The following is a 26944-nucleotide window of genomic DNA, read 5'->3' as shown; positions in this document are numbered from 1 at the left end:
CATGGTTCTCAGGGAGGTCATGAAGTCCTGAGCCGGAACTCCAGAGATAGCCTCAGCATGGAAGTTGAAGTCACCCACAACCACCTGTCCTGGGTTCCTTCAATGCCACACTTGAGACAAGTGTTTGAAGCAGTAGGAAGCAAAATGCTGCTAGCTATGTAAGTGTTTTTCTGGCAGTAGTAGCAGAAATGTTGAATAAGTATGTAGACTCCTTATGTGCAGTGGGTTGAATCCAGATTTAGTCATACTTAGAGACTGGCCATTGAAATTAATGGCACTTAAGTTAAATCCTATGGAATTGAATGACTCTAAGTGTGACTAAATCTGGATCCAACCCAGTAACTATTAAAAAACCTCACACGCAGATATTATGAATCTAATAATTTGGGCTTTTTCTCAACAGCAATCCCTGTTGCTACTGTCCAGTCATTGCTACTTTCTTCAGATGGAAAAATATCCTGTTTCCTTATTAGTCACACCAGCTCTAATTTATCTTGTATTAATTTACTTTTTTATTGCTCTGCGCCTTGTTGCAGTCTGGCATCTGCCCCACGTTTTCAGTTTGCGTTAACAATGGCTTTGGTAACAGATGGAGCCTGTTCGTAGGGAGCCCGTGAGGAATTGAGAAGATGGCTTTGTGGGCTTTGGTTAGCTTATTGGTTGTTTCATATGTATGATGGAGAATAGCTCAAATCATGCATGCCTCCCCTTCCTCTACTTAGGGTCAAATTGCAGTCTGGTCAATTAAACCTCACAATGTTCAACTAATAACTTGTCCTGGATATACATTTTACATATACGGGGTGATGAAAGATTTGACTGTAATGTAGAACGTTCAGTTTTTTTTCTTCACTTTTCTTATTCCAGACATCTGCATTTTCTCTGTTTGGGTGATGTCACATTTTTCTGTCCCAAGTGTATTTTTTATTTGGTAACATTTATATATTTTTTGCTGAAAACTATTTCAATGTTTTAAAAATTATTACACACACACACACTTCAAAGTTACACAAAGCTGGTTTTGACTCTCCTTTGCTGAAAATTTTGTTCTATAACTAACTCAGCAGTTGACCTTGACAAACTGCTCCACAAAACTTGTTGAGCCTGGGCACAGTGCACATGAGTGGAAGAGTCCCTCAAGACTCAACAGAGTCATGTTTTTCTTGTCACACCCCCCAAGGTGCACACACAGAAGTGAACATACAGGGAGTGCATGAGGCATACCAGGAAATAGGAGATCAGTGCATATATCCCATATCCCCATCCATTCATCCATCTATGGCATGCAAGTTTATTGTGGATCAGAGCATGAACAATTTGCAAGGTGTACAGAGGGTGAAGGGGATACTGGATATATGTGCAAACCTCCTGTTCTTTGTGGTGTCCCCTTTCATTACCTGCTTGAGCACTCATGTTGGGAAGTTGATAGGAAAATGGGGCTTTATTTTGCCCTGTGGGATTCATCTGCATATGAGCACCATGCCTAAACTCAACTGGATCAAGCCCATTCTGTAATAACAACAGCAGAGTTCAGATTGCCATTTTTTTTTTAGTGATGGTCACTAAAAGCCAAGATACAGTCCTTGACCTGAAAAGATTGACAATCCATAAGGGGAAATAGAAAAACTGGGTTGTAATGAAAACATAGGGTAGTTGGTGCACAACAGTTGTTAATATAACATATAAATATCTCCTATATTTGCTAGTCTCTATTATGATTTGTGTGTTGTTGCATTTAGCATAAGCGGTAGAGATCAGGGTGGGGAAATACATTAATGAGGACCAGGAGGTTTCTATACAAATATCTACATGGGAAACAGATGAAAAGAATGATAGGAAAAAAGCTGGCTAGAACAGCAGCTCTTCAAATAACAGGACCAGCACTCCACCCACTTTCTCCAGGTATTAGCTTCAGACTAATTATTGCACACAGAACAAAACCTGTCAGGCAGGCTTTGTCAGAGTAATGCTTAGCAGGGTTAGCTAGGCTTAAGTTCTCTGCTCCTTAAATTATCAGTATTCTGACTCTTTACCATGCTAATAATTGGCCATTGACCAATGTTGCAATAACACCAAGTATATAGATTTCCTGCTTTTGAAAAGTTGTTGTACCAACTGTCGTTTAAATATGTAATGTTAAATCTTGCTGTCTGTATTTGACCTTAAATTACCTTTGTTAATCATGCAGCAGGCCTCCATAGTCTTTGTGAATTTATAACACATTAACATGGAGATCTTCTGAGGCATGCTTGTTAGAAATGCAGTATCCTCAGGGTAGCTGGTTTACTCTGGGGAGGTTATTTATTTCGAAACATTTATATACTGCTTTTTATCAGTGTTTTCAAGGTGGGTTACAAAAAATCAAAACAAGTAAAACAACAATAAATGTTTGTCTTCATACATCTGGGCAAAATTCTTAGGAATGCTAGTTGTCTCTGCAGCTGAAATAGTATTGGTAGAAAACTATACCCCCCCCCCCCAATTGCACTAGAGCTAGCTAAGCAGGCTGGAAAAATGTCAGGCATCTGAGTGTAGAGAAATTGATATCCTTTGAACTCAGAACTTTGATACCAGTGCCTTGACTGTATTTTTTTTCAGCCCTCTGCGAGGCTGTTACTTGAACAATATAAATTATTATTAATAATAATAATAATAGCAATTGTCTACTAGGAATTTGAAATACTTTATTATTCTTGCTAGTGAACTATATTGTACTAGCAAGGTATACTTTTGTGGTATAACCTCTGTCCGTAGTTGGCTGAGCTGGTTCATGAACATTCCAGATGCTCAAGGAATGAAACTGTCAGAATGTTTGCAATCCAGGTTGTCTGTGTGAAAGAATTTGTCAGTTGGGTTGGGATTAAATGTTACAACAGCCTAGGACCAAAGTAGCTTTGTGGGCAGGCTCAGATTGCAAAGAAGGTCTTGGGGACAATAGGAAACTTAGTGGCAAAGTGGGTGAAGGAAGTAGGCAGTTTGTACTGAAAAATCAGAATCTGAAAAAGGAAGGGTAGGTAAAGGTGATAGAGGCTTGAGGGAACTGAAAGATGGGGTGAATGTTTATGTCAGCATATTTATGACCTGGCTTGTCTAAAGTTGGGCAACTGGGGCTAAAAAATGAAGGGCAGGTTTTTGAATTTTCTAGCCAATAGAGCTATGCACACAAAAAATTATTCTCCTTGAAACCCTGTGCTTGTGTGTGTGTGTGTGTGTGTGTGTGCGCGCGCGTGCGTGCGTGCGTGCATATGCACATTGGCTCAGTGGTTCAGACTGACGTGCTTCACCTTGGATATGAGGTGGAGGCTTGGCTTGCCTCTTTTTCTGAAGCGTCAGATGTATTCCCCGCTACAGTGGGAAAATCAACGATCACCTGTTTAGTTTTTTAAACAGAATTAGATAAATTTGGAGGCATCTAAAAGGTTTGATGACCTTCCCTGTGGTAATTTGCAAGAACATTGCATACAGCGTAGACAGGCCAGCTCCAGAGTTTGTGGGGACCTAGGCAGGCCAGTGTGTATGTTTGCCACCCTAGCTTTCAGGCTCTTGGGGCACTTTCAGAGTAGAAGCGCCTAACTGACCACTCTTCTGACATTCCCTTCCTGAAGGAAAGGCTGTGGTGGGAGGGCCTTGCCCAGAAAGGAGAAGGGCTAGGGCTGGCGACTATAATTTTTGGCTTGGCAAAGAACAAAGAAATCACTATCGGTGCAATCCTATGCATGTCTGCTGAAAAGTAAGCCCCATTGAGTTCAGTTGGACTTAGTACCAGGTAAATGTGTATAGGACTACAGTCTGAAACAGCTTCAGATATGTTCTTTCTACTGTCTCCCTGAAGCACTGATTAGAAGCTAGAGCTGTCAGTTACAAAAGCTCACCTCTTCCTCTGCCTCCCTGCTCTGATCTGTCTGGTTTTTTCCATCATGGAAAGCTTGTGGGAGGTTCAAATATATATCAGCACAGTACAAAATATCCTTCTGAGATTAGAGCCAAAGCTTTGGGGCCAGCCTTAGTTGCACTGAATTCTAAGGCAGACTGAATATCTCTAAAATGGGCATATTTGTTTTGGATTCGTGCCTTGTTTGCGGCAATTTCTTATCCATACTAGCCAATTCTCTTTGATTGCAGACTTCTATTTATCCTAGTGCCTGACTACTAAATCCAGCCCATCTTTTTATTATGGTCTCTGCTCCAGAAGATTTTAGCATGAGCGCGTGTGTGTCTGTGTGTATGTATATGTATGTGTGGATAACACTGACAACTTTTTTTTTCAAAATAAAAGAAAATGCTCCAGTATCTGAAGAGACATGATGAATTCACTAAAGCTGGCCTTAGCTAGACTTCTGTGGTTTGGATCCAGACTAACTTAACCTTTATTTGTTTATTTCATTTTTATACTGCCCAATAGCCAAGGCTTTCTTAATTTAATTGAAGTCCCATTGATTTCAGTAGGTCTCCTCCAAGTATGACTATGGATTCAACCGTATATTGTTTGCTTAAATTAGCCAGCATATTTTGGCATCATGCCTTTTAAATCTAGTCTAGACAAGAATAGATGTCAGCGTTCATCACATCTCAAAGCATGAACTAAAAGTGCTGTAGAACTGGCCAGACGTGTCTTACTTGCAACTTAAGAAAAGGTCAACAGGGTTTTGTTTTTATTTACAAGGGTAAATTAAATTTAATTTTTTCCCCTTGATCGTTCCTTCCCATTAGGAGTGGTAACCATTTGATGAGTATATATACAAACATTAATGTGATTAAAAATAATCAGCTAGATACAAAATTGGCTCTAAACTCAAGTTTGAGACAGGTGTAGCCCAGCATCACTCCTTCAGGTAAAATCTTGGATAATTTGATAAGTTTTCCATTTCTAGAGCTTCCGATTTGGGATACATTCCTGGGTTGTGCTCCTTGTGTCTGAACATGGCACTCTGGGTTGCTGAGGGAGAAACAACCCAGAGTTTTAACCCATGATTTGTTGTTGGGTTAAAACTCTGGGTTGTTTCTCCCTCAGCAACTCAGAGCACTGGGTTTGGATATCACGGAGGACAATTTAGGAATAAAGACATTCCTGGGTTTTTTACCAGAGTGATAGCAGCAAGCGACTGGGAGGCAGCACACACACTCGCTCCTGCACAGTCCTGACTACCCATGGTTTAAACAGCCCATGGGTAATTGTTACATGAGAACGACATCCTTGAGTATAATGGGTTGAATCTAGACTTAGTCATGTTTAGAGCAGACCCACTGAAATCAAAGGAACTTAACTTGAATCTAACCCAGCGATTTACATCACAATCTTGTGCAGGTCTGCTCACCAGTAAGTTCCACTGAATTCAATAGGATTTACTCCCAGGTAAGTGTGTATAAGATTATAGTCTTAGGCCACAATCCTATGCATGTTTAGACCAAAGAAAGTCCTGGGGAATGCTGGGAGTTGTAGGACCTTTTTGGTCTAAACATGCATAGGATTGTGCCCTTAATTTCTTTTAATTGGAGAAGAAGTTGTGGCTATTTTATAAATATTGTAATTTGCAAATTTTGGCTTTTTACTTTTCATAAAACCACTAGCTCAGATTTGATCTAACGTTCAGGTGTGATATATATATGTATATGTATATGTATATACACACACACACATACTTTATTACATCTAATTTTGTTGGTATGGTTCAGTTATTCTTTAAAGGCTAATATTAAAAAGTGACACATTCCAGAGGGATAGCTGAGATGACACATTCCAGAGGGGTAGCATGATTTTGCTGCAATAGGCTAATACTGCAGCAAAATCATCAATGACTTCTGTGGCATCTTAAAAAACAAACCACTCTATTGTGGCTTAAACGAACCCCAAAAGGTTATCTGCTCTCCACTGTAAATTGGATAGATCTAAGGTGTTAGAAATCTCTCTGTTTTAAATGTAAGTAAATAATTTTAAAACAAGTACACTTTCTCTGCAGTTTTCTAATCTCTAGATCGCAGATCTTTTTTAAAAAAATCCTGTGAATGAACCCAAACCTTTAATTGGCAGTATCTAATTTTAAAGGTATTGTGTTGTTGACAGGATGACATCTCTGGCTTTCTTCACACGGAGCTCTTATCCTGCGATTGAGATTGCTCCTTCACGGAAGTTTGCGGGCTCTTTATATGACACATGAACCTCCAAGGCATCTGCTGCACTAAATGCCCTTTGTTCCGTTTTTAAATATATCTCAGATAATGAGCTATCAAATTACCCCGTTGTGTTCTGCTTGTGTTCCCTCCATGAAAAGAGGAAAAGTGGCAAGAAGAGGAGCGAGATCAATGAAAGATAATGGAAGACTCAGATATGGGGAGAACGAGGGGGAAAGGAGAGGGGGGAAAGGAAGCGGGTGAAAAAGGGAGCTGTCGTGATCCTGCATTGAAAACGGAAGCAGAAAGCCCTGTTTTAAATGCAGGATTTTAGGCTGGTGTAGAGATACCTTCTCTCTTCATCCTCAATTTCCTGACCGTTTTCCAGTTTTCGACTGGGTACATATTAAGTTATATGTACTCTGCTCAATTCTGATGAAGGCTTTTGATGCTGCTTCCCCTATTAGATGGAAAAATATCCATTATCATTTATTAGTGCCAGTACTAAGACAGTGCATTCCTTAGAGAGTCTGCATATAGAGAGTTTTTACTTCTTCACTTTTGCATTGCTGTGTTTGATGTTTTGTTAAATCTGACTGAGCTGTTTAGTCAGTAAGGGCTGCTTCACGTGTGATTTTTTTTCTGATCTGGATATCATTTCCATATAGTAAAAAGCATGTACAGTGTGTGTACACTGCATTATCTAACATGCAAGAGTTGTTACTGTATTTTGCTTATTTTCCTTTCCCCTCCTGTCCCTTGTTTTTGTTCTGTGTCTTGTTTATTGGATTGTAAGGTATTATTTTTTATTGTAAACCACCTTTAACTGCTTTGACTGAAAGGCAGTTTATAAATGTAGTAAAGACGTACATTAATGTGTGAAGGACATGGACATTTCTGTTTTGTCATGTATATGCACATTAGGAGGGTAACTATTTCTCCTGTCTGCTTTCCTTGTCTATTGCATAACAAACAGAGAAACCTTCAGGCAGGCTGGAAACTAATGAAGAGGGGACCGCATCTTGCCCATGGCTCCTATACTGACTGGTCTTTATAAATGAGCATTTTTATGAAATATCACTGTTAACTCTAGCAGGTTACATTTTGGAAGGCTATTTACGTAAAACGAATATAACCTGGATAATGATTAGAACCTGATTAAAGCAGCAGTGCACATGCATAAGGCTGGAAAGGAGGGGTTAGAAAACTAAGAAGAGTGTTACAGTTGTGAATTGTACAGCTGCTTCACACTTTTTTCCTTTAAAGGATTACTCTTGTACAACACTGTACTTAACGCTACTGGCCACACTGTATTGAGACTATATTACACCTGTCTGGAAAGATCTGCACTGGTTGCCAGTTGCTTTCCGGGCTTAACTCAAGGTGTTGGTTTTAAACTTTAAAGCCCTTAATAGCTTAAAAATGGACTGCCTGTCTTGTTATGAACCTGCATGGTTATTAAGATCTGCGGAAGAGGCCACTTGAGGACACCCTCAATTTCAGGCACACGTGAAAGGGCTTTTGTCCTGTGTTGCTCCCAAACTGTGGAACAAACTTCCTCAACAGCTATGATTGGCCCCCGCTCTCTTGGCTTTTAGAAAGGGTGTGAAGGCACATCTTTTTAATTTAGCCTCTTAAATTATGTAGTTGCTTTAATGTTGTTTAAATGTACTTGTTTTATTGTTTTAAATAGTTGTTTACCACCTCGATGGCTTTTTAGCAAATAAGGTGGTATATATATGTTAATAATAATAGTAACTATAATTACAATACTTAATACTAAGAGTCAGCAAGATATTCCATAGCAGATGTTCTCCTCTGCCAGTCTAGTTTGTTTCCATGCTGGCTATGGAGGAAGGGGCTTCTGCTCTTCCGCAACCAGCATGGAAATGAAATGAGCTGGCAGAGAAGGTATACAGTGATCCTGTCCTCATTAATTAATTAATTAATTAAATTTCTTAATCGCCCATCTGGCTGGTCACCCGGCCATTCTGGGCGATATACAATAATACAAACAGTTTAAAAACAATAAAATTACACATTAAAACATCATTTTCTAAAATTTCCCTAGCCCACCCCAAATGCCTGCCTGAACAACCAAGTTTTCAATGTGTGGCGGAAGCTCATTAAAGAGAGGGCATGGCGTAATTCCCTAGGGAGAGAATTCTACAGAGTGGGGGCCACCACAGAGAAGGCCCTCTCCCTCATCCTCACCAGCCTAGCTGTCCTGGCTGATGGGACAGAGAGAAGGCTATCCGAGGCTGAACACCAGACAGGCCATCCGAGGCTGAGGGGCTTATCTGGTGTTGCTGGAGGTGCTCCTTAAGATAGGCTGGGCCAGAACCATATAGGGTTTTAAAGGTCAAAACCAATACCTTGAATTTGGCCCGGAAAACAACTGGTAACCAGTGCAACTCCTTCAGCACTGGAGTGATGTGGTCATGCTGGCAGCTGCCTTTAATCAGACGAGCTGCCGTGTTCTGTACCAGCTGCAACTTCCGAACTGTCTTCAAGGGTAACCCCACGTAGAGCGCATTACAGTAGTCTAGACGAGAGGAGACCAGGGCATGTACTACCGATGGGAGCAGATGGTCGGGAAGGTAGGGGCGCAGCCGCCGTATCAGATGGAGTTGGTACAGCGCTGTCCAGCTCCTAGCTGACACCTGAGCCTCCATGGACAGCTGGCAGTCTAAAATGACCCCTAGGCTGCGGACTTGGTCTTTCAAGGGTAGCCGTACCCCATTCAACACCAGGTCAAAATCCCCCAACCTCCTCTTGTCTCCCACCAAAAGTACCTTGGTTTTGTCAGGGTTCAGCTTCAGCTTATTCCTCCCCATCCAGCCACTCACTGTCTCCAGACATTTGGACAGGGATTCTATGGCCAACCTTGGTGAAGATTTAAACGAGAGGTAGAGCTGCGTGTCATCCGCATATTGATGACACTGCACCCCAAACCTCCTGATGATAGCCCCCAGCGGCTTCACATAGATGTTAAATAGCATCGGGGAGAGGATGGAACCCTGAGGCAACCCACAAATGAGTGGCCACGGGTCCGAAACCTCCTCCCCAAGTGCTACCCTCTGGAACCTGCTGGAGAGGAAGGACCGGAACCACTGCAATACGGTGTTTCCAATGCCCAACCCCTCCAGGCGGTCCAGGGGGATTGTGTGATCAATGGTATCAAAAGCCGCTGAGAAGTTGAGGAGAATAAGGAAGGAGCATTCACCCCTATCCGAAGCCCTCATATCATCCACCAAGGCGACCAAGGCCATTTCTGTCCCATGCCCAGGCCTGAAGCCCGATTGAAATGGATCTAGATAATTGGCTTCTTCCAAGTGTGCCTTCAACTGCATCGCCACCAGCTGCTCAATCACCTTGCCCAAAAATGGCAGATTTGAGACTGGGCGAAAGTTGTTCAGAACTTGGGGATACAAGGAGGGCTTTTTAAAAAGCGGTCTTATCACTGCCTCCTTGAGAGCTGATTGCATCAATCCCTCCTCAAGGGAGGTGTTCACCACCACTCTGATCTCCTCACCCAGCCTCTCTCTGCAGCTCATAATGAGCCAAGATGGGCAAGGATCCAGTATGCAGGTGGTCAGCCTTATAGATGAAAGCACCTTGTCCAGTTCATCAGAAGGAAGAAGCTGGAACCGATCCCACAAAACCGGTTTGCAACAGACTGCCTCTTGCTCGCTAACTGTATCCACGGCGCACAGAATAACACTCCTAATCTGATCAATTTTATCCATCAAGTGCCTTGCCAAGGCCGCACAGGAGGCCTTAGAATGCTCCAGCGGTTCCGGAGCAACAGAATTGACCAGACTCTGGACCACTTGGAACAGCCTCCTGGTACAGCACTCTGCAGACACGATAGAGGCAGCATAATATTCCTTTTTTGCTGCCTTCATCGCCATGTGATAGGCTGAAGATACAGCTCTAGCCTGTGTCTGATCGCCTTTGGAGCGAGACTTCCGCCACTGGCACTCTAGCCATCTCACCTCCTGTTTCAGAGCTCATAACGGCGGATTTAACCATGGTGCAGTCCGAGCCCTGTTCAGGGGGAAAGGGCGTTTCGGAGCCACCCGATCTATTGCCCCAGTGATTGTGGCATTCCACCCACCCACCGGGGTCTCGACCGAGTGGCTGCTTGCGTACCCCAGAGAATCCCCAAGCGCGTTCAGGAATCCATTCGGATCCATAAGACGCCTGGGGCAGACCATTTTAATGGGTCCTCCACCCCTGCGGAGGGTTTGTGGAACCGAGAAGACCAATGCCACCAGATAGTGATCTGACCATGACAAGGGGGTGGCGGGGGGATTATTGCTCTGTGCCATGGCAATTGTGCCATGGGGTTCCACAGGGCTCTATTTTATCCCCTATGCTGTTTAACATCTACATGAAACCACTGGGGGAGGTTATCCAGAAGTGTGGGCTGAGGTGCCATCAATATGCAGATGACACCCAGCTTTACCTCTCTTTCTCATCAAAACCAAGTGAGGCAGTGGCTGTTCTGAATCAGTGCCTGGGCATGGTAATGGACTGGATGAGGGCCAATAAACTGAGACTCAATCCAGACAAGACGGAGGTACTGTTAGTGGGTGGTTCATCTGCCCGGCTAGGTGATATTCAACCTGTTCTGGAGGGGTTGCACTCCCCCTAAAGGATCATGTTCATAGTTTGGGGGTGCTCTTGGATCCAGAACTGTCACTTGAGGCACAGGTGAACTCAGTGGCACGGAGCACTTTTTATCAGCTTAGGGTGGTATACCAACTACGCCCTTATCTGGACAGAGATAGCCTAGCTACAGTTCTCCATGCTCTGATAACTTCTCGTCTGGATTACTGCAATGCATTATACGTGGGGCTGCCTTTGAAAACGGCCCGGAAACTTCAGCTGGTCCAAAATAAGGCAGCAAGATTGTTAACAGGGACTGGCCTGCGTCATATTACGCCAGTACTTTTCCAGCTGCACTGGCTACCAGTCCATTTCCGGGCCCGATTCAAAGTGCTGGTGTTAACATTCAAAGCCCTTAACGGCTTGGGGCCAGGTTACCTGAAGGAGCGCCTCCTCCCATATGTGCCTGCCCAGACCTTAAGATCATCGTCAGCGGCCCTTCTCCATGGGCCCCTGCCAAAGGAAGTGAGGCGGGTGGCTACTAGGAGGAGGGCTTTTTCTGCTGTGGCACCCCAGCTCTGGAATGAGCTCCCTAGTGAGGTTCGCCTGGCACCTACATTGTATTCCTTTTGGCGCCAGGTGAAGACTTTTTTATTTTCCCAGGCATTTTAGCATTTTAGCTTTCTAAATTTTTAGCTTTGCTGTTTTAAATCTGTATTTTAAACTCCTGCACTGCTGCTAGGTTTTATTGTGGTTGTATTGTTATATTGTGGTTTTAATGATCTATATATTTTAAATTGTTTTATTGTGTGTTGTTTGGTTTAAATTTTTGTGAACCCCCCAGAGAGCTTCGGCTATTGGGCGGTATAGAAATGAAATGAATGAATGAATGAATGAATAAATAAATAAATAAATAAATAAATCCCTGACTTCCAGATCACTCCCTGCTTTTCCAGAAACAAACACAAGGTCTAGCTCATGACCAGCTACATGGGTGTGCCCAGGTGGAATAGGGTGCAGCTCCCAGGAAGCCATGGTCTCCATGAAGTCTCGAGGTGCCTCCGTGAGGATGGCCTCTGAATGTACATTGAAGTCCCCCAACACCAATAAGTTAGGGGACTGTACACCAACAACACGCACATCAGAGACCACCTCAAGCACCTTGGCCAGGGAGTCAGTCGTGCAGTGGTGTGGGCAGGACACGAGCAGAATCCCCAGACTTCCCTTCGGGCCCAACCTCCAGTACATGAACCCAGCAACCTTGGTCTCCCAGAGAAGGGATCTGGTGAAGACCAAGGACTCCCGGTAGATAACAGCCACTCCCCCTCCCCGATCCCCAGCCCTCAGCTGCTGTGTGTATGAAAATCTGGCTGGGCACATGGCCGCAAGAGTTGGAGCAGCGGCCTCAGCCAGCCAGGTCTCTGTAATACATGCCAGGTCTGTACCCTCATCCAGGATCATGTCATAGATGAGGGATGTTTTCTGGGTAACTGACCTGGCATTGCAGAACAGCAAACGTTTCAGAGCTTCTGCAGGGACTAGCGGTCTGCCTGACAGAAGTCCACAGGGAGAGCAGTGGTGGTGGCAGTGGCAGCAGCAGCAGCAGCAGGCACACCCTCTTCCCTGGGTGGTGGCTTCTGCAGATCCTGGCTGTTTAGTATAAGGCAATTTTTTACTCCCTGCTAAGGTTAAGACGCTGAACTGCAGACCGGAAGGTCAGCAGGACAGCAGTTCGAGACCCAAGTGCTGTGTGACGGATTGAGCTCCCGTCTTCAGTCCCAGCTTCTGCCAACCTAGCAGTTCGAAAGCAAGAAATTGCAAGTAGATAAATAGATACCGCCTCGGCGGGAAAGGTAACAGCGTTCCGTGCACCTCGGTGTTCAGTCATGCCGGCCACATGACCACGGAAGCATCTTCGGACAGCGCTGGCTCTTTGGCTTAGAAATGGAGATGAGCACCACACCCTAGAGTTGGACACGACTGGTTGGGGACACCTTTACCTTTATTTTTAACCTCTTATAGCAGGCTAATGAAGAAATTTGCAAGCTGGTAACTTTTGTAGGCTTATTTTCAATGCTGCCCTTGTAGTAATTTGCATTGTGCATGTCTGTCTAAGTATGTTTGGTATATCAGTGGCGTTATAATTACATTCTTGGGAACCCAATGATTCCTGAGGAGCTTATTGGGTTCCTCAGGGAGGAAAAATGTAATGGCAGACAAGCCACTTGATGGTGTCCTACAATGTGTAGCAGCCTGCAGATGAGTATTGGCTTCTAGCCTTCTAGGGTGCCCTGTTGCTGTATGTAGGGCAATAATGAGGCAAAATAGATGAAACTAGCAACTTTCATGAATCCTAGAATACTCCCCAGATTCTTCTGCAATGTAGATAGGGATCCCCAAAGTTAGAAATTTTGAAAACCCAGTGGGCTAAGCTAATTTTTAATTTAAATATGTTGGTAGAAAAAATAAATTATGTACTGGTAGGAGCAGCTTGACTGGAAGTACAAGCTGGGTTTCGAAGAGGCAGAGGAACTAGAAATCAAATTGCCAACTTTCGCTGGATCATGGAGAAAGTGAAAGAATTCCCGAAAAACGTCTATTTCTGCTTCATTGACTATGCTAAAGCCTTTGATTGTGTGGATCACAACAAACTCTGGCAAATTCTGAAAGAGATGGGGGTACCAGACCACCTTACCTGTCTCCTGAGAAACCTGTACGAGGGTCAAGAAGCAACAGTAAGAACCACACATGGAACAACTGATTGGTTTAAAATTGGGAAAGGAGTACGACAAGGCTGCATATTGTCGCCCTGCTTATTTAACTTATATGCAGAGTACATCATGAGAAACGCCGGGTTGGACGAATCACAGCTCGGAATTAAGATTGCCGGGAGAATTATCAACAACCTCAGATACGCAGATGATACCACCCTAATGGCAGAAAGTGAAGAGGATCTCAAGAGCCTTTTGTTGAGGGTGAAAGTGGAGAGTGCAAAAGCTGGTTTGAAACTCAACATTAAAAAAAAGAAGATCATGGCATCTGGACCCATCACTTCCTGGCATATGGAAGCGGAAGAAATGGAAGCAGTGACAGATTTTACTTTCTTGGGCTCCAAGTTCACCGGAGACGGTGACTGTAGCCATGAAATTAAAAGATGTTTGTTCCTTGGGAGCAAACCTAGACAGCATAGTAAGAAGCAGAGACATCACCTTGCCAACAAAGGTCCGTCTAATCAAAGCTATGGTTTTCCCAGTAGTAACGTATGGCTGTGAGAGCTGGACTATAAGGAAGGCTGAGCGCTGAAGAATTGATGCTTTCGAACTGTGGTGCTGGAGAAGACTCTTACGAGTCCCCTGGACTGCAAGGAGGTCAAATCAATCCATCCTAAAGGAAATCAACCCTGAGTGCTCATTGGAAGAACAGATACTGAAGCTGAAGCTCAAATATTTTGGCCACCTAATGCGAAGAGAAAACTCTGGAAAAGACCCTGATGCTGGGAAAGACTGAGGGCAAAAGGAGAAGGGGACGGCAGAGGATGAGATGGCTAGATTGCATCACTGATGGAATGAATATGGACTTGAGCACGCTCCGGGAGAGAGTGCAGGACAGGAAGGCCTGGCGTGCTATGGTCCATGGGGTCACGAAGAGTCGGACACGACTGAACGACTGAACAACAAGGAGCATCTTGATGGCTAGTTAGAATAGTTTTCAGCCTTTCTTTGCATTATATTTTTTTTACCAAGTCTCTCTTGTAGATTGTGTTGTTCCATATTTGAACTCTTTGTAAACTTGGTACTCAGAAGTTACTGATAATGATTTTAATTCTTTAGCAATTCCAAGGAAGCCATGAAAGTATACTTGTTGAAAGTGTATTGGTACCATTTTTGCAAATTAAAGTATTACATATTTTCCTCCAAAGTAATTGGCAGTGACGATGGCATATCAAAGATAGGTCTGAGCCTACAAATGAAAGAAATGACAATAAACAGATTCTCAGGTTTGAACTAATTTCAAGGTTGCCTTTTCAGTAGGAAGAAGTTATGGCTTTCTTCCAGTCTAACTTTAAGAAATAATGGCTTGTATGAAATCCTACTGCAAAAATATCTAAGAGATTAAACCTTTCTACTAGGTCAGGATTAACTTTGCATGAACTTTGTTTATATCATCAAGATGTATCTTTGTAGACGTGTTATAAGAATCCTCCCCTGGGTTATTGAGCCTTGCACTCAAAGACCTTTTGTTTCCTAGAGCTTCACCTCATTATATTTTAGAAAGACTGCATTACTGCCTAGCTCATAAAGGCTGAGATCATTTAATCCTGAATGCCCGCATAAGTTAATAGGTAGTGATATTTCTGATAAGAATTCAATATTTCAATGAGAGCATGGCCACAGAAATTTATAGAGCAACACTGTACTTCAGTTACATGTGCTGAAGGGCTATGGGACTCAGTGGAAGCTCTGCTACGCTGGCAGAATACAACATACACTGCCACCATGACAGATATGCTGGTGGATCTGCCCAGATATGCTAGTGGACCAGTTAAAACAGGGTGGAGTTATGAGTGGGATGGGGTGGCATAGGGGAGGAGCATATGTGCCATATCCTATACTCCTAGACCATGATCATGCCCCTGTTGAAGGCATGATCTACACCAGTTCTAGCCACCATGTTGCCATGACAGGTGTAATATAACACAGCATGTAATCGCATTCCACCATCAGTATATAAACCCTAAACAGGTTGAGTGGATATAGGATACAGTGGCCATTCTGCCAGCATAGCAGCAGTGTATCTCCCCCCCCCCCCAGCAAAAATGAAGTGTAGGATTGCTCTGCCTGTTAACCAGAGTGAATTAAAGGTGTGGGGAATAACATGCAATATTTTAATGCTTAGTATAAAGTCTGCAATTATGATTGAATTGATTCATAATATTGTCTTGTCTACTGAAACTTATATGCAGCAAATATTGTAGAAATGCCAGAAGTAGTAAACGCATCTGTGGTTCAGCCAGGTGCTTTGGCCACAAAAAGAAACATGAGCATCATCATCATCAGTAACTTTATGCTATGCCATCTATGTACATATAGCACTTTACAGAGTAATATAATCAGAAAGATAGGTTCCTGCTGTAAGGGACTTTCAGTATAAAATGAAGACAAATACCACAGAAATTGACTGAATGCATATTAAATGTCTTGCGTTATTGTATCACTTGTAATGAAGAGAGGGAAATGAAATTATTTAAAACAAAAAGACCTTTCATTTTTATATTAGACTCTCTCTGGCTCATTGCAACAATTCTATAGTGATAGCCTCTGTCTACTGTTCTGATTAAAACACCATTCTTGTTGGTTTCTGTAAATTTAATATGTTTCTTGTAATTCCTTACACATCATTATCCCCAAAGTATCCAGAATATTAGAGGCATATATCTGCAGCCATTTCCAGGATGAGATGAATAGTCTAGGCCATAAATTCTGGAAACTCAATGAATGAGATGCTTTATATTGTCAACCAGAATTAGCATTGTAAAGAAGCTAATTATTTAGATGTAGTCTTAAGAGATAATAAATTATTTCTTTGTTTTACTATTAAATGGTTGTTAGTCTCTAATTACGAAAGAGATTTTGGCATGTTTTGGAAGTATATAGCCACAGAAATCTTCGTGCATTTCTTAGGGCTATGTATTATCAGTACATATATTTTGCTGCAATAAGCAAAAACTGTTCTGAATTTTTTAAAGGTATGGCTATGGTTGTAGTCCTAACCATGCATACCACAGGAGTAAGTGCAATTAAATCTATCGCTTCTAAGTATACATCTTTAAAATTGGGCTGTAAGAATATTATAGCAGCATTTAGACTAACCCACATTAAATTCTACACAAAAAAAATGTTGAAGAGCTGAAGAAATTATCTAGTTTTGGAATCTTTTTCATTCTTTTGAAACAGCCAAATTCTTCTATCGGGTAACTAGGTAAACTAGGCTGTTGTGTCTACAGCAGCAAAAGATAGGAAGATGGGGGATCCGTTGATTTAGTGTGGAATAACCTGGGCTTCCTGTCACTACTAATTGGGCCGGTTTGCATGATCAAATAAGCCACTGTAAGGCTTATTTAATGGCTTATTTAAGGCTTATTTAATGGTGTGGTGCAGCCATTATGAATATTCAAGCTGTGACTGTAGCTTGTTGTGTCGTCTGAACCTAGGTGGCGGGGGTTGTGTGAGAGTTAAATAACCCTCACATAACCCATGGGCTGTTCTAGGGATATGTGAGGGTTGTATAACCCTTGCACAACTAGGAATGGCTGCTGCAGGGAAATCCGGCTCTTTTTAGGCTCGTTAGATTTCCCTAAAGCCCCTGGCTCGCCTTGTAATTATGAGCTGAGCTGCAGGATTTTCCCCAAAATCCAGGAACTCTTCTCAGGTTTCCCCCCCCACCCTTAAATTGACATTTACACAAATCGTATTCGCAATTTGCATAATTTGAACAAATTCCGGCCATAATTTGAGCAAATTGTGGCCATAATTTGAGCAAATTGTGGCTGTCATATGCTTAATTTGCGCAAATTATGCCCATGATCTGTGAAAATTGTGGGTGTGATTTGCGTAAATTAAGCATATTACAGCTGAAATCCATGCTGATTATCCAAGTTGTGGCCGCAATTTGCATAAATATCCATTTCAGGAACACCCCCCCCCCCTGAAAAACTGCAAGCTGCCCTGACTTAATCTGCATAGTTGGGCCAGCTCGCAGGTAAGCAAGCTGAAGTCTGGGGGGCTGAGTTGATGAAAGCTTGGTGAATTTCAGTTAGATTCCTCCGACATCCCTATGCACAACTCACGCTGCCTGGTTTGGGGCAACATGACAAGCTGTGGCTCCAGCTTGAATAGTCAAAAACTGCATAGCATGCATCGGCCCGCACCATGGCGGGCCGCCATCATAGCATGAACTAGGTCACTGTGTCTCCATTGATTTTGTTCGTCAGCCTGATAATTTTTCAGTACTACTGAGCTAGGATCCAGATTGTCAGACATTATGGCAATTAAAATGCCATAGGGTCAAAATGCCATAGGGATTTTATGCAATGAATAAAATAAAACTTTAAATTGCTAATATGGAAAGAATCCCAGTCTGGATTCTTAAAATGCTTATCAATATTGGAGAATTTAAGTGAATTCTAAATTACTTCTTAATGTTTGTTTTGTTTCTGCTATTGTTTCTGCCAAGTGTTACATTTTACTGTACTATATAGTAGAACTATATAGCTACTTGGAGAGCAATCCTTTGGTCTCGGGGATGCATCCCTGAGGCCATAGAAGAACTTTTCTGAGGTCTTGTCAAAGCTCTGACCTTGGCGGTGTTTGTCGAATTTTGGAACCCCCCTCCTGGCCCCTCCCACCTCACGGTGGCTTCCCCTACGAGGTCAGCACTCCAACCTTGGAATTTCAACCTTGTATAGGGGAGAACAGAGGGGTCTGGTGGTGGGCGGGGAGGGAGTGACTGTGGGTCTGAAGGATCCACAGACTTCTTAGCTACCAATCATGCCCCTGACAGAGAAAATGTATATCTGATAATATGATCAGATTGTGTATGGGAGAGATAAAAGGAGCATAGTGGTAGGGTATCTACAGTAGATACATTTTACTTTAGCCTTCCCAGCTTTGCTGCCATTTGCAGTTACATGAGTAGTCACACTCTGTGAAACTGTATTACACAAAGAATTAACAGGATATGCATTTGGGGTAGCAAAGGGAGTGGAATTGCAGGTTTTTATTCTTAAGTAAAGCTTTACTTGTTTGTCAGTATTCTTCTTCTTCTTTAAATGCTTACTGTTAAGCATTGGAAGAGCAAGCTGTCTAATTGCATAATTGCAAAAGCAAGGAAGCTGACAACGAAACAATAACAGCATTTTTGAACGCGCCAGTAGATTTCTTCATTTATTGAATCCTTCTATCTCTCATTCAATTGCTATTTCAAGATTACTGCCTGAAAATCGCTGCAGGTTGACTGGTTCCGAATGTTTTCAGACAAGAACATTAGCCTCTAAATCGGTATGTAAGCTGCCTTTTAAAAATAAATGAATGAGCTTGTGAAATAGCGTATTGGAAGCCCAAAATAGGTTCTTGTCTTTTAGAGGCACATCTAATTCAGAAGGAGCATCAACATAATTGTCACGATTTTCATTTTAAAAAGAGAGCAAGAAATCTTGGCAAAAGTATAAAAACTTTCTGTTGCTTGCTTGGCTTGTGGCCTAGTGCTAAATATTTGCTTCATGGATTCCCCATCAAAGACAGGAAACTGAATAGCAAGTAAAATGCATTCAGGTTGTCTGTTATGAACACGAGACACACCTTCAATTGCACATGACTTAGATAAGGAATGGAATAAAAGATAAAAGTTGAACAACAAATTTCAGAAGAGGAAGACATAGGATGTGGTGACATAATTATATTTAGCATTTGTTAATGAACTGGTTCTTTAAATTTATTTGATTGAAGTCTAGTATTCTGGTTTGTTTGCTTTTTCTTTTTCTTTTTTTGGTAGAACACGTCATTACTTTACCAGACCTTTCCCTAACCTGGTGCTCTCCAGGTATTTAGGAGTGTAACTCCCATCGCCTCTGCCAATGGCCATCTTGACTGAGGCTGATGAAAATTGTAATCCAAAACATCTGAGGGCACTAGGTTGGGGAATGCTATGGCTATGTTGTCAGAGATTGCTTGACATAAGACTCAACTGCTACATGTCCTTTCTAGTTGTGTTCCAACCTAATTATATGCCACTCTGTTGTGTGTTTGAGGAGGGGAGGTTTCAACCCATAGTTTTAACCCAACAACAAATCATGGATTAAAACTCTGGGTTGTTTCTCCCTTAGGAACCCAGAGTGCTGGGTTTGGACATTACGGAGCACAACCCAGGAATGGGGCATTTCTGAGTTGTTTATCAAAGCAGAAACAAAGCAGAGACAGTGAGCAGTCAGGAAGCAGCATACTTGCTCACTCCTGCACAGTCCCAACTACCCCTAGTTTAAATAACCCATGGCTAATCATTACATGCGAACTGTGTTATTGTGTTGGAGCAGAAAAATCCTATTTAAAGCAAACTACCAAATTTCAGAACTCCGTCTACTACTGTTGATCTCTACTAGGACATTTTGTTAAATAAAAATGTTGGTAAAAAAGAAAGGATTGTATAAAGTATGTTATACAGCAGTAGTTCTTTAACTGTGCTCTGAGAATCACCAGTGGCCCCTGATGCATTTATTTATTATGGTGAAAACAAAAAGTGCTGATGAGCTGTGGGGTTCTTATGTAACCTTCTGTAAACCACCCAGGGAGCTTCAGCTTTGGGGTGGTGTAGAAATGTAATGAATAATAATAATAATAATAATAATAATAATAATAGAAGATATTAAAGAGACAAGCTTATTTTCAGTGTAAAATTTGAATTTAAAATTAAAAGCACCATCTGCCATAGCTGCAAGAAATAGAAGATGAATGGAACCAAATCAAATTCCATTGGAACAATTTGGGCAGGGGATCAGGAAATCTGAGAGAGAGACTTTCTTGCCCTGCAGTATGTTGAGAAGGGGGTGTATGCATGAGGTATGCAACCAAGTGGACAAAATTTTGTAGAAAGCAAATGGGCAAAGGCCATTTCAAGCATCTTTCTCACATGACAGCTGTAAAGTACAACAATGTGATGATCCACAAAGAACAAGCAACCCGAATAGTGCTCCTCAATACAGTAATGTTTAAGAACCATGGGCCTGTAAGATTTAGAATAGATAACTTAAGAAGGGGGGAGAGAGAGAAAGAATGCTTTCATGGTGTAATGGAGTAAGCGTTTAAGTCAGACTGGAGGAACCAAGGTGTAAATTTTAATTCAGCCATTTATTTATTTATTACATTTGTTAAATGCCTCATAAAATAAATTTCTCAAGGCATTTTACAATCATGCCAACAAGAACACTGTGTTGTTTTGAGCAATTTCTTTGGGCTTTTGGCATGGCATGACAGCTGTGGTGCATGCAGGACCATTTTGAATATGCAACTCCTGCATGGTGGTTGTCATGTTGTGTGAACCTGATGAACATGGGTTATATGAGGGTTAAAGAGCCCTCTGTTAAAGAACCCATGGTCTGTTTTAGGGTTATGGAAGGGTTGTTTAACCCTCTCATAACCCATGCTCACCGAGTTGGCACAACATGACAACCCCTGGGTGGGGGTTGCATATGCAACCTGGCACCTGCAGGCAATGTGGCTCAACATGGGTTAAATAACCCATGATGAGCCGCGGTATGTTGTCGGAACCTGATCACTATCTTTGTGTAGCTCATTTCATAAAGGATAAAATATTCCCAAGAGTATTGTCCTGAATTCCTTGGAGAAATGGTAGGATACCAGTGTCATAAAAATATCCTAAATTACATGATATACATTTAACTAGAATTTTCTCCTTCTGGGAAACTGCAGAAGAATGTTGTTTGCAGTTTGTCTCAAGCTGGACACTGTTTTATGCTATATTAAAAGTAAACTTAACAGAAGGTTGTATCTTGTGTGTTTCAACAACATTTTTTAAAATCTCTATTTCTGAGGAGAAACACTTCTTCCCTGTTTTTAAGCAAGACTAGACATTATGAAAATATATGGTTGCTGTAAAAAATGAGAAGTATGTATCTAGTTCCTCCCACTCCATATAGTGCAGCTTCCTTACAAAATTGCATTCTAGGTTTCTTTGCCAATGGTAGCTTGTGACATGGGAAATTCTGTGAAAATGCATTGCAGAAAATTATGCTTTGATATTAGGACATTGGTAAGTAATGCTAGACATTGCAAAGGGAGATGGAAGAACTAGATATGTAACTACCATTTTGTCAGTACGCATGTGTTTATCATGATGTAGTTTGGCCTTTAGGAAGGGCATAGAGACCATCTTTTGTTGTTCAACAGCTGTATAGTGAGAAAAGGGCTCTGAATTGCCATGGATCACAGAGATAAGTAATATCCCATAATGTTAGCTAGCTATATGGAGATATTGTTTCAAGAGGATTAAATGCACAAGCACATTTGTGATCATTGTTTGCATGCTTTGATTAAGTAGCTTTAGTTTTGGTCTACCTGTCTCTGAAGGGCTTCTTGCAGTGAACAAGCTGCCGAAGCCTACTCTAGCCTATTTAACATAGACATTTCTGAAGAATAATGCTTTTTAACCCTTGAACTTAGGAAGACATGGGAGGATGTATGTTCTTACCTAGGAACTGAATTGTACATTTGTGAGAAAGGAAGGAGACTCTGGTATCCTTTGCACTCAAGGGATGTAGCAATTATGCCATTTCGATCTGTATTCTTTGTGTTGTAACGTTTTGATGTGTCCAATGAAAGCCTATGTATTTAAAATGGAAATGGATCAGAACTTGGAAATATTAACAAATGGTTTTTTTCTGCCTTCAGATAATGAACAATGCTGCCAGGCCCCAACACAAAACTGTAATTTAGAAGATGCATTACTCTGGATGGTTATGACAAAGTTGCAAGAATTAAGCTCTGTAATAAGGCATAGCCCTTTTTTGCATTAGATGACTTCAAAGACAGGTTGCCAGGAATGTATATGAATATATTAGACCCCTACACTTTGAATACTTTGCATGCTTTTGACATCCTATTCCTGATCTGCTGAAAGCCATTCTTAGGTCTCAGATGAATCATAATTTAGATTTATTAAAATTGCTCCTTGGTGTATGAATCTTTATAATGCATTCACTATACATTCATATTTTCCAGTGTAATCTAAAAGACTACACAGTGATTTAGCTCTCCTATGCTTGGAAGAATCACTTTCAAAATTAGGTACTGGAGGTCACAGAGCAGGATTAATTCAAACAGGGAGCAGAGGGTTAACATTCCACAGAACTAACAATGTTAAATCCACAAAAGGCCTGAGAAAATAAAAATGTCTTTGCCTGGTGCTGTAAGGACATTAGAGTAGGAGCCAGGTTGTCTTCTCTGAGGAGAGATTTCCACAATTAAAAGAACCAATGAATTTGATACTGACTCCTGCTTAACGTAAAAAATATATGTATCAGGGCTGTTATTTATAGTACAGAGGTACATTTATGCAGGGAAGGTAATGACAACAGTGTTAATAAGCACACTGCAAACCAAAGATACACTTCCTCAAAGTGGCCCATATTCTAGAAACATAGAGGTAGATAGAAAGATTGTGTAACAGCAATAACATTTCTTTATCTTTCTTCTAATACTCCCCTCCCAGCGTTGAGTTCCTGATGAGAGTCTGCGCCTAGACGTCCTTGCTAACCACACAATTAAAGTGAGGTCTGGCTTGACTTTCGGTCAGACGTTTTAAAACTTTCGGCCTACTCAGTTATGACCCCAGAAACAGAGAAAGAACATAGGTGAGCTTTGAAAAAGATAATTAGGAATTGAAGTTCTGTTATTCATACATTTTGGTAGTGTGCTTTGAAGCTCTTTATCAATGAAAAGGATGTGGAAACAATTTCTTCCATCCCCCTTCCCTCTGCTATTTAGTGGCAGGCCTCATCCGGCCTACTTTGTAAACCTTCCCCTGCCACCCTAAACTGACCACAGTGTGCGTATTCAATGTGTGCGATATTGGAAACACATTTCCCCTTCTACTGCAGTCATGATTTGTCTGCACTGCAGTGTTGTCCCAAGTGCTTTACTTTCCCTATAGAAATAAATGACAGACATTCAAACATATATGAAAAAAAGTAAACTGGTGGACTCAGGAACACCACTGTCTTGGGGATAAACTATTTCCTGTACTTCGTCATCTAAGCCATTATTAACAATCAAGCCAACTTCTTTCTGCAGAGTTCCATCCTGGGTTGTTCTTTTTAGCATGCCTGGAGGTGATGAAATGTGGGAAACTGGGGCTGGATGGACAAGGGAACACACACACACACACACGGATATTTCTGCCAAAAATCAATAAAATAGTGGATACAGAGGTATTCATAAAGTTTCTGCATTATGAGTTCGGACACATTACTTGAAGGGGAAAGAATGCATTGTTAGTCTTTAAAACTGAACAAGTATTAATAAATTAGACTTTCATATTTGGATTTAAAAATTATCTGGTTCCATATGTGTTCAGCTATCAGTTTCTCAGTTAATTGCTGATTCTCCAGTCATGAAATCAGCAATTCTGGACCAGGCAAGAATGTCTAATCCAAGGAGACAAATAAAATATCAGCCTTTTTTTTTTTTTTTTACTATTGCCCCAGTGAGGCAATAGTAAAATTGCTAGCTAATTTATGTTCCAGAAATTATGTTCCATAACTTAGCTAGCAAGTTTGTAGAGGTGTTAATTTTGCACATGTTGAAAATGTGAGGTTTGAGAGATACTCCATATGCATATTTGTTTGCACATGTGCTTTTACTTTTGTGTGAGCATACATGGTTTGTTTAATAGTTATTTTGTTTGGCTAAAAGCATTTGGAAACTGGCTGGTTTCCAATTGTGGGTGGAATGCAAAAGTAATCCTGGTTTATTAATTTTTTAAAGATGATGAAGTATACTCTCCTAGGTGCTATTGATGTTAAGAACTCACACTATTGCACCCATTTAGCCTTTATATATCACTGAGTTGTTTATCTACTGATCTTTTTAATTGCACATTTTGAAAACTGTTCATTCAAAAAAGAAATATTGCAGATTCAAATATAATTGTAGCAGATTGTTCTAAATGCATAAATATATTCATTACTAAAGATGAAGGATTAAATCCAGCACTGTGTGAGCAGACTTCATCTTGTGCAGTGGGACTTCCTCAGCCCTATGTACCCTCCAATCTGTACAGGCCAGCTGAGGAGAAGAGGGGCTAGACACCTTACAGCTGTCCCCTCTTCTGGTTCTTCCCCCAACCTGATGGTTCCTGGCAGCCTTACCAGTCTGCCCTCGGGTCTGGTGGTGCTGCTGCTGAATGCCAGGTCGGCCCAAAATAAAATCTCCCTCCTCCATGATTTGATTGTGGATGAGGGGGCTGACCAGGTATGTATTACTGAGACCTGGGTGGGGGAACTGGGAGGGGTCACTCTCTCCCAGCTGTGCCCTCCTGGGTACTCGGTGCAGCACCAACACCGACTTGAGGGTTGGGGAGGGGGGGTTGCCGTGGTCTATAGGAATTCAATCTCCCTCTCCAGGCTTCCTGCTCATTCGAGTGCAGATCTTGAGTGTTTGTACCTTGTGTTGGGTACCCAGGACAGATTAGGGATTCTGTTGGTGTAACGCCCACCCCACTGCCCATCAGACTCCCTGCCTGAGCTGATGGAGGTGGTCTCGGGCTTGGTGTTGAGGACCCCCAGGATGATGGTCCTGGGGGATCTCAACTTCCATGCTGAGGCCGCTGTATCCGGGGCGGCTCAGGACTTCATGGCTGCCATGACAACCATGGGGCTGTCCCAACATGTCATCGGCCCAACGCATATAGAAGGACACACGCTTGATCTGGTTTTCTCGACTGGGCAGGAGGATGGTGATCTGAAAGTGGAGGACTTAACATCTGTCCCTTTGTCATGGACAGATCACTTCCTGCTGAGGTTTAGACTCCTGGCAGCATTCCCCCTCTGCAAGGGTGGGGGACCTATTAAGATGGTCCACCCCCAGAGATTAATGGATTCTGATGGATTCCAGAGGGCTCTGGGGGATTTTCCTGCTGGTATGGCTGGCGCTCTTGTCGAAACCCAGGTCTCTCTGTGGAATGCAGAGATGACTCGGGCGGCTGACACGATTGCACCCAAGCGCCCCCTCCCTCTGAGCAGAGCCTGGCCAGCTCCTTGGTATACACCTGAGCTGAGGGCAGTGAAGCAAGAGGGGAGATGGCTAGAACGCAGGTGGAGGAAAACTCGTGCTGAGTCTGACGGAACACAGGTAAGAGCCCACTATCAAGCCTACTCTGTGGCAGTGAGGGTGGAAAAGAGACATTTCTTTTCCACCAGCATTGCATCTTCTCAGTGTCGTCCAGCGGAGATTTTCCAAGTGGTTCGCGGCCTGTTACATTCTGGGCCAGGGAGAGAGACGGTGGAACACTTGGTGGCACGCTGTGACGAGTTTGCACGGCACTTTGAAGATAAAGTCGCTCAGATTCGTCATGAATTGGACACCACGATTAATGCAGTTCCATTGGTAGAGGCGTTCAGAGCACCGTCTGGTCCAGTTTTATTGGATGAGTTTCAGTTACTGAGGCCTGAGGATGCGGACAAGGTGCTTGGCCAAGTCCGATCGACCACTTGTGTGCTTGACCCTTGCCCTTCATGGCTTATTAAATCAAACAAGGAGGAGATGTCTGGCTGGGTCCAGGAGGTTGTAAATTCCTCCTTGAGAGAGGGAGTGGTGCCTGCCACTTTAAAAGAGGTGGTAATTAGACCACTCCTGAAAAAGCCTAACCTGGACCCAGAGGATGTTAACAATTATAGGCCAGTGGCCAACATCCCCTTCCTGGGCAAGGTGCTTGAGCTGGTGGTTGTAGGACAGCTCCAGGCAATCTTGAATGAAACGGATTATCTAGATCCATTTCAATCGGACTTCAGGCCTGGTTTTGGAACGGAAACTGCCTTGGTCGCCCTGTGGGATGACCTCTGCCGGGAGAGGGACAGGGGGAGTGCGACCCTGTTGATTCTTCTGGACCTCTCAGCGGCTTTCGATACCATCGACCATGGTATCCTTCTGGATAGGTTGTCTGGGTTGGGAGTTGGAGGCACTGCACTACAGTGGTTCCGCTCCTACTTGGATGGCCGATTCCAGAAGGTGCTGCTGGGGGATTATTGCTCTGTGCCATGGCAATTGTGCCATGGGGTTCCACAGGGCTCTATTTTATCCCCTATGCTGTTTAACATCTACATGAAACCGCTGGGGGAGGTTATCCGGAGGTGTGGGCTGAGGTGCCATCAATATGCAGATGACACCCAGCTCTACTTCTCTTTCTCATCAAAACCAGGTGAGGCAGTGGCTGTTCTGAATCAGTGCCTGGGCACAGTAATAGACTGGATGAGGGCCAATAAACTGAGACTCAATCCAGACAAGACGGAGGTACTGTTAGTGGGTGGCTCGTCTGCCCGGCTAGGTGATATTCAACCTGTTCTGGAGGGGTTGCACTCCCCCTAAAGGATCATGTTCATAGTTTGGGGGTGCTCTTGGATCCAGAACTGTCACTTGAGGCACAGGTGAACTCAGTG

The 26944-nt window shown here is 42.6% G+C and overlaps 1 protein-coding gene and 1 long non-coding RNA gene across 5 annotated transcripts in view; both read left to right on the top strand.

The window, feature by feature from the left end:
* NHSL1 (NHS like 1) overlaps positions 1-26944 on the top strand; it is a 240735-nt gene that overhangs the window by 13865 nt on the left and 199926 nt on the right. The gene's annotated exons all lie outside the window — the stretch shown is intronic.
* Positions 10971-26944, top strand: part of LOC146359589 (uncharacterized) — a 41023-nt gene continuing 25049 nt past the window's right edge. Inside the window, exons 1-3 of one of the 2 annotated variants that reach the window (XR_014786711.1) lie at positions 10973-18779; positions 22182-22420; positions 23002-23143. This is a non-coding gene — a long non-coding RNA (uncharacterized LOC146359589). Of the gene's footprint in view, positions 18780-22181; positions 23144-26944 lie in introns of both variants that reach the window. The other variant, XR_014786710.1, reaches the window with a different exon arrangement.

The sequence above is a fragment of the Heloderma suspectum genome, chromosome 1 (genome assembly GCF_057233095.1).
Source record: "Heloderma suspectum isolate Gila_16-S chromosome 1, 16-S_ref, whole genome shotgun sequence".
NCBI classification, from domain to species: Eukaryota; Metazoa; Chordata; class Lepidosauria; order Squamata; family Helodermatidae; genus Heloderma; species Heloderma suspectum.
The sequence above is the reverse complement of the archived record's forward strand: the minus strand, read 5'-3'. Positions and strand labels throughout refer to the sequence as shown.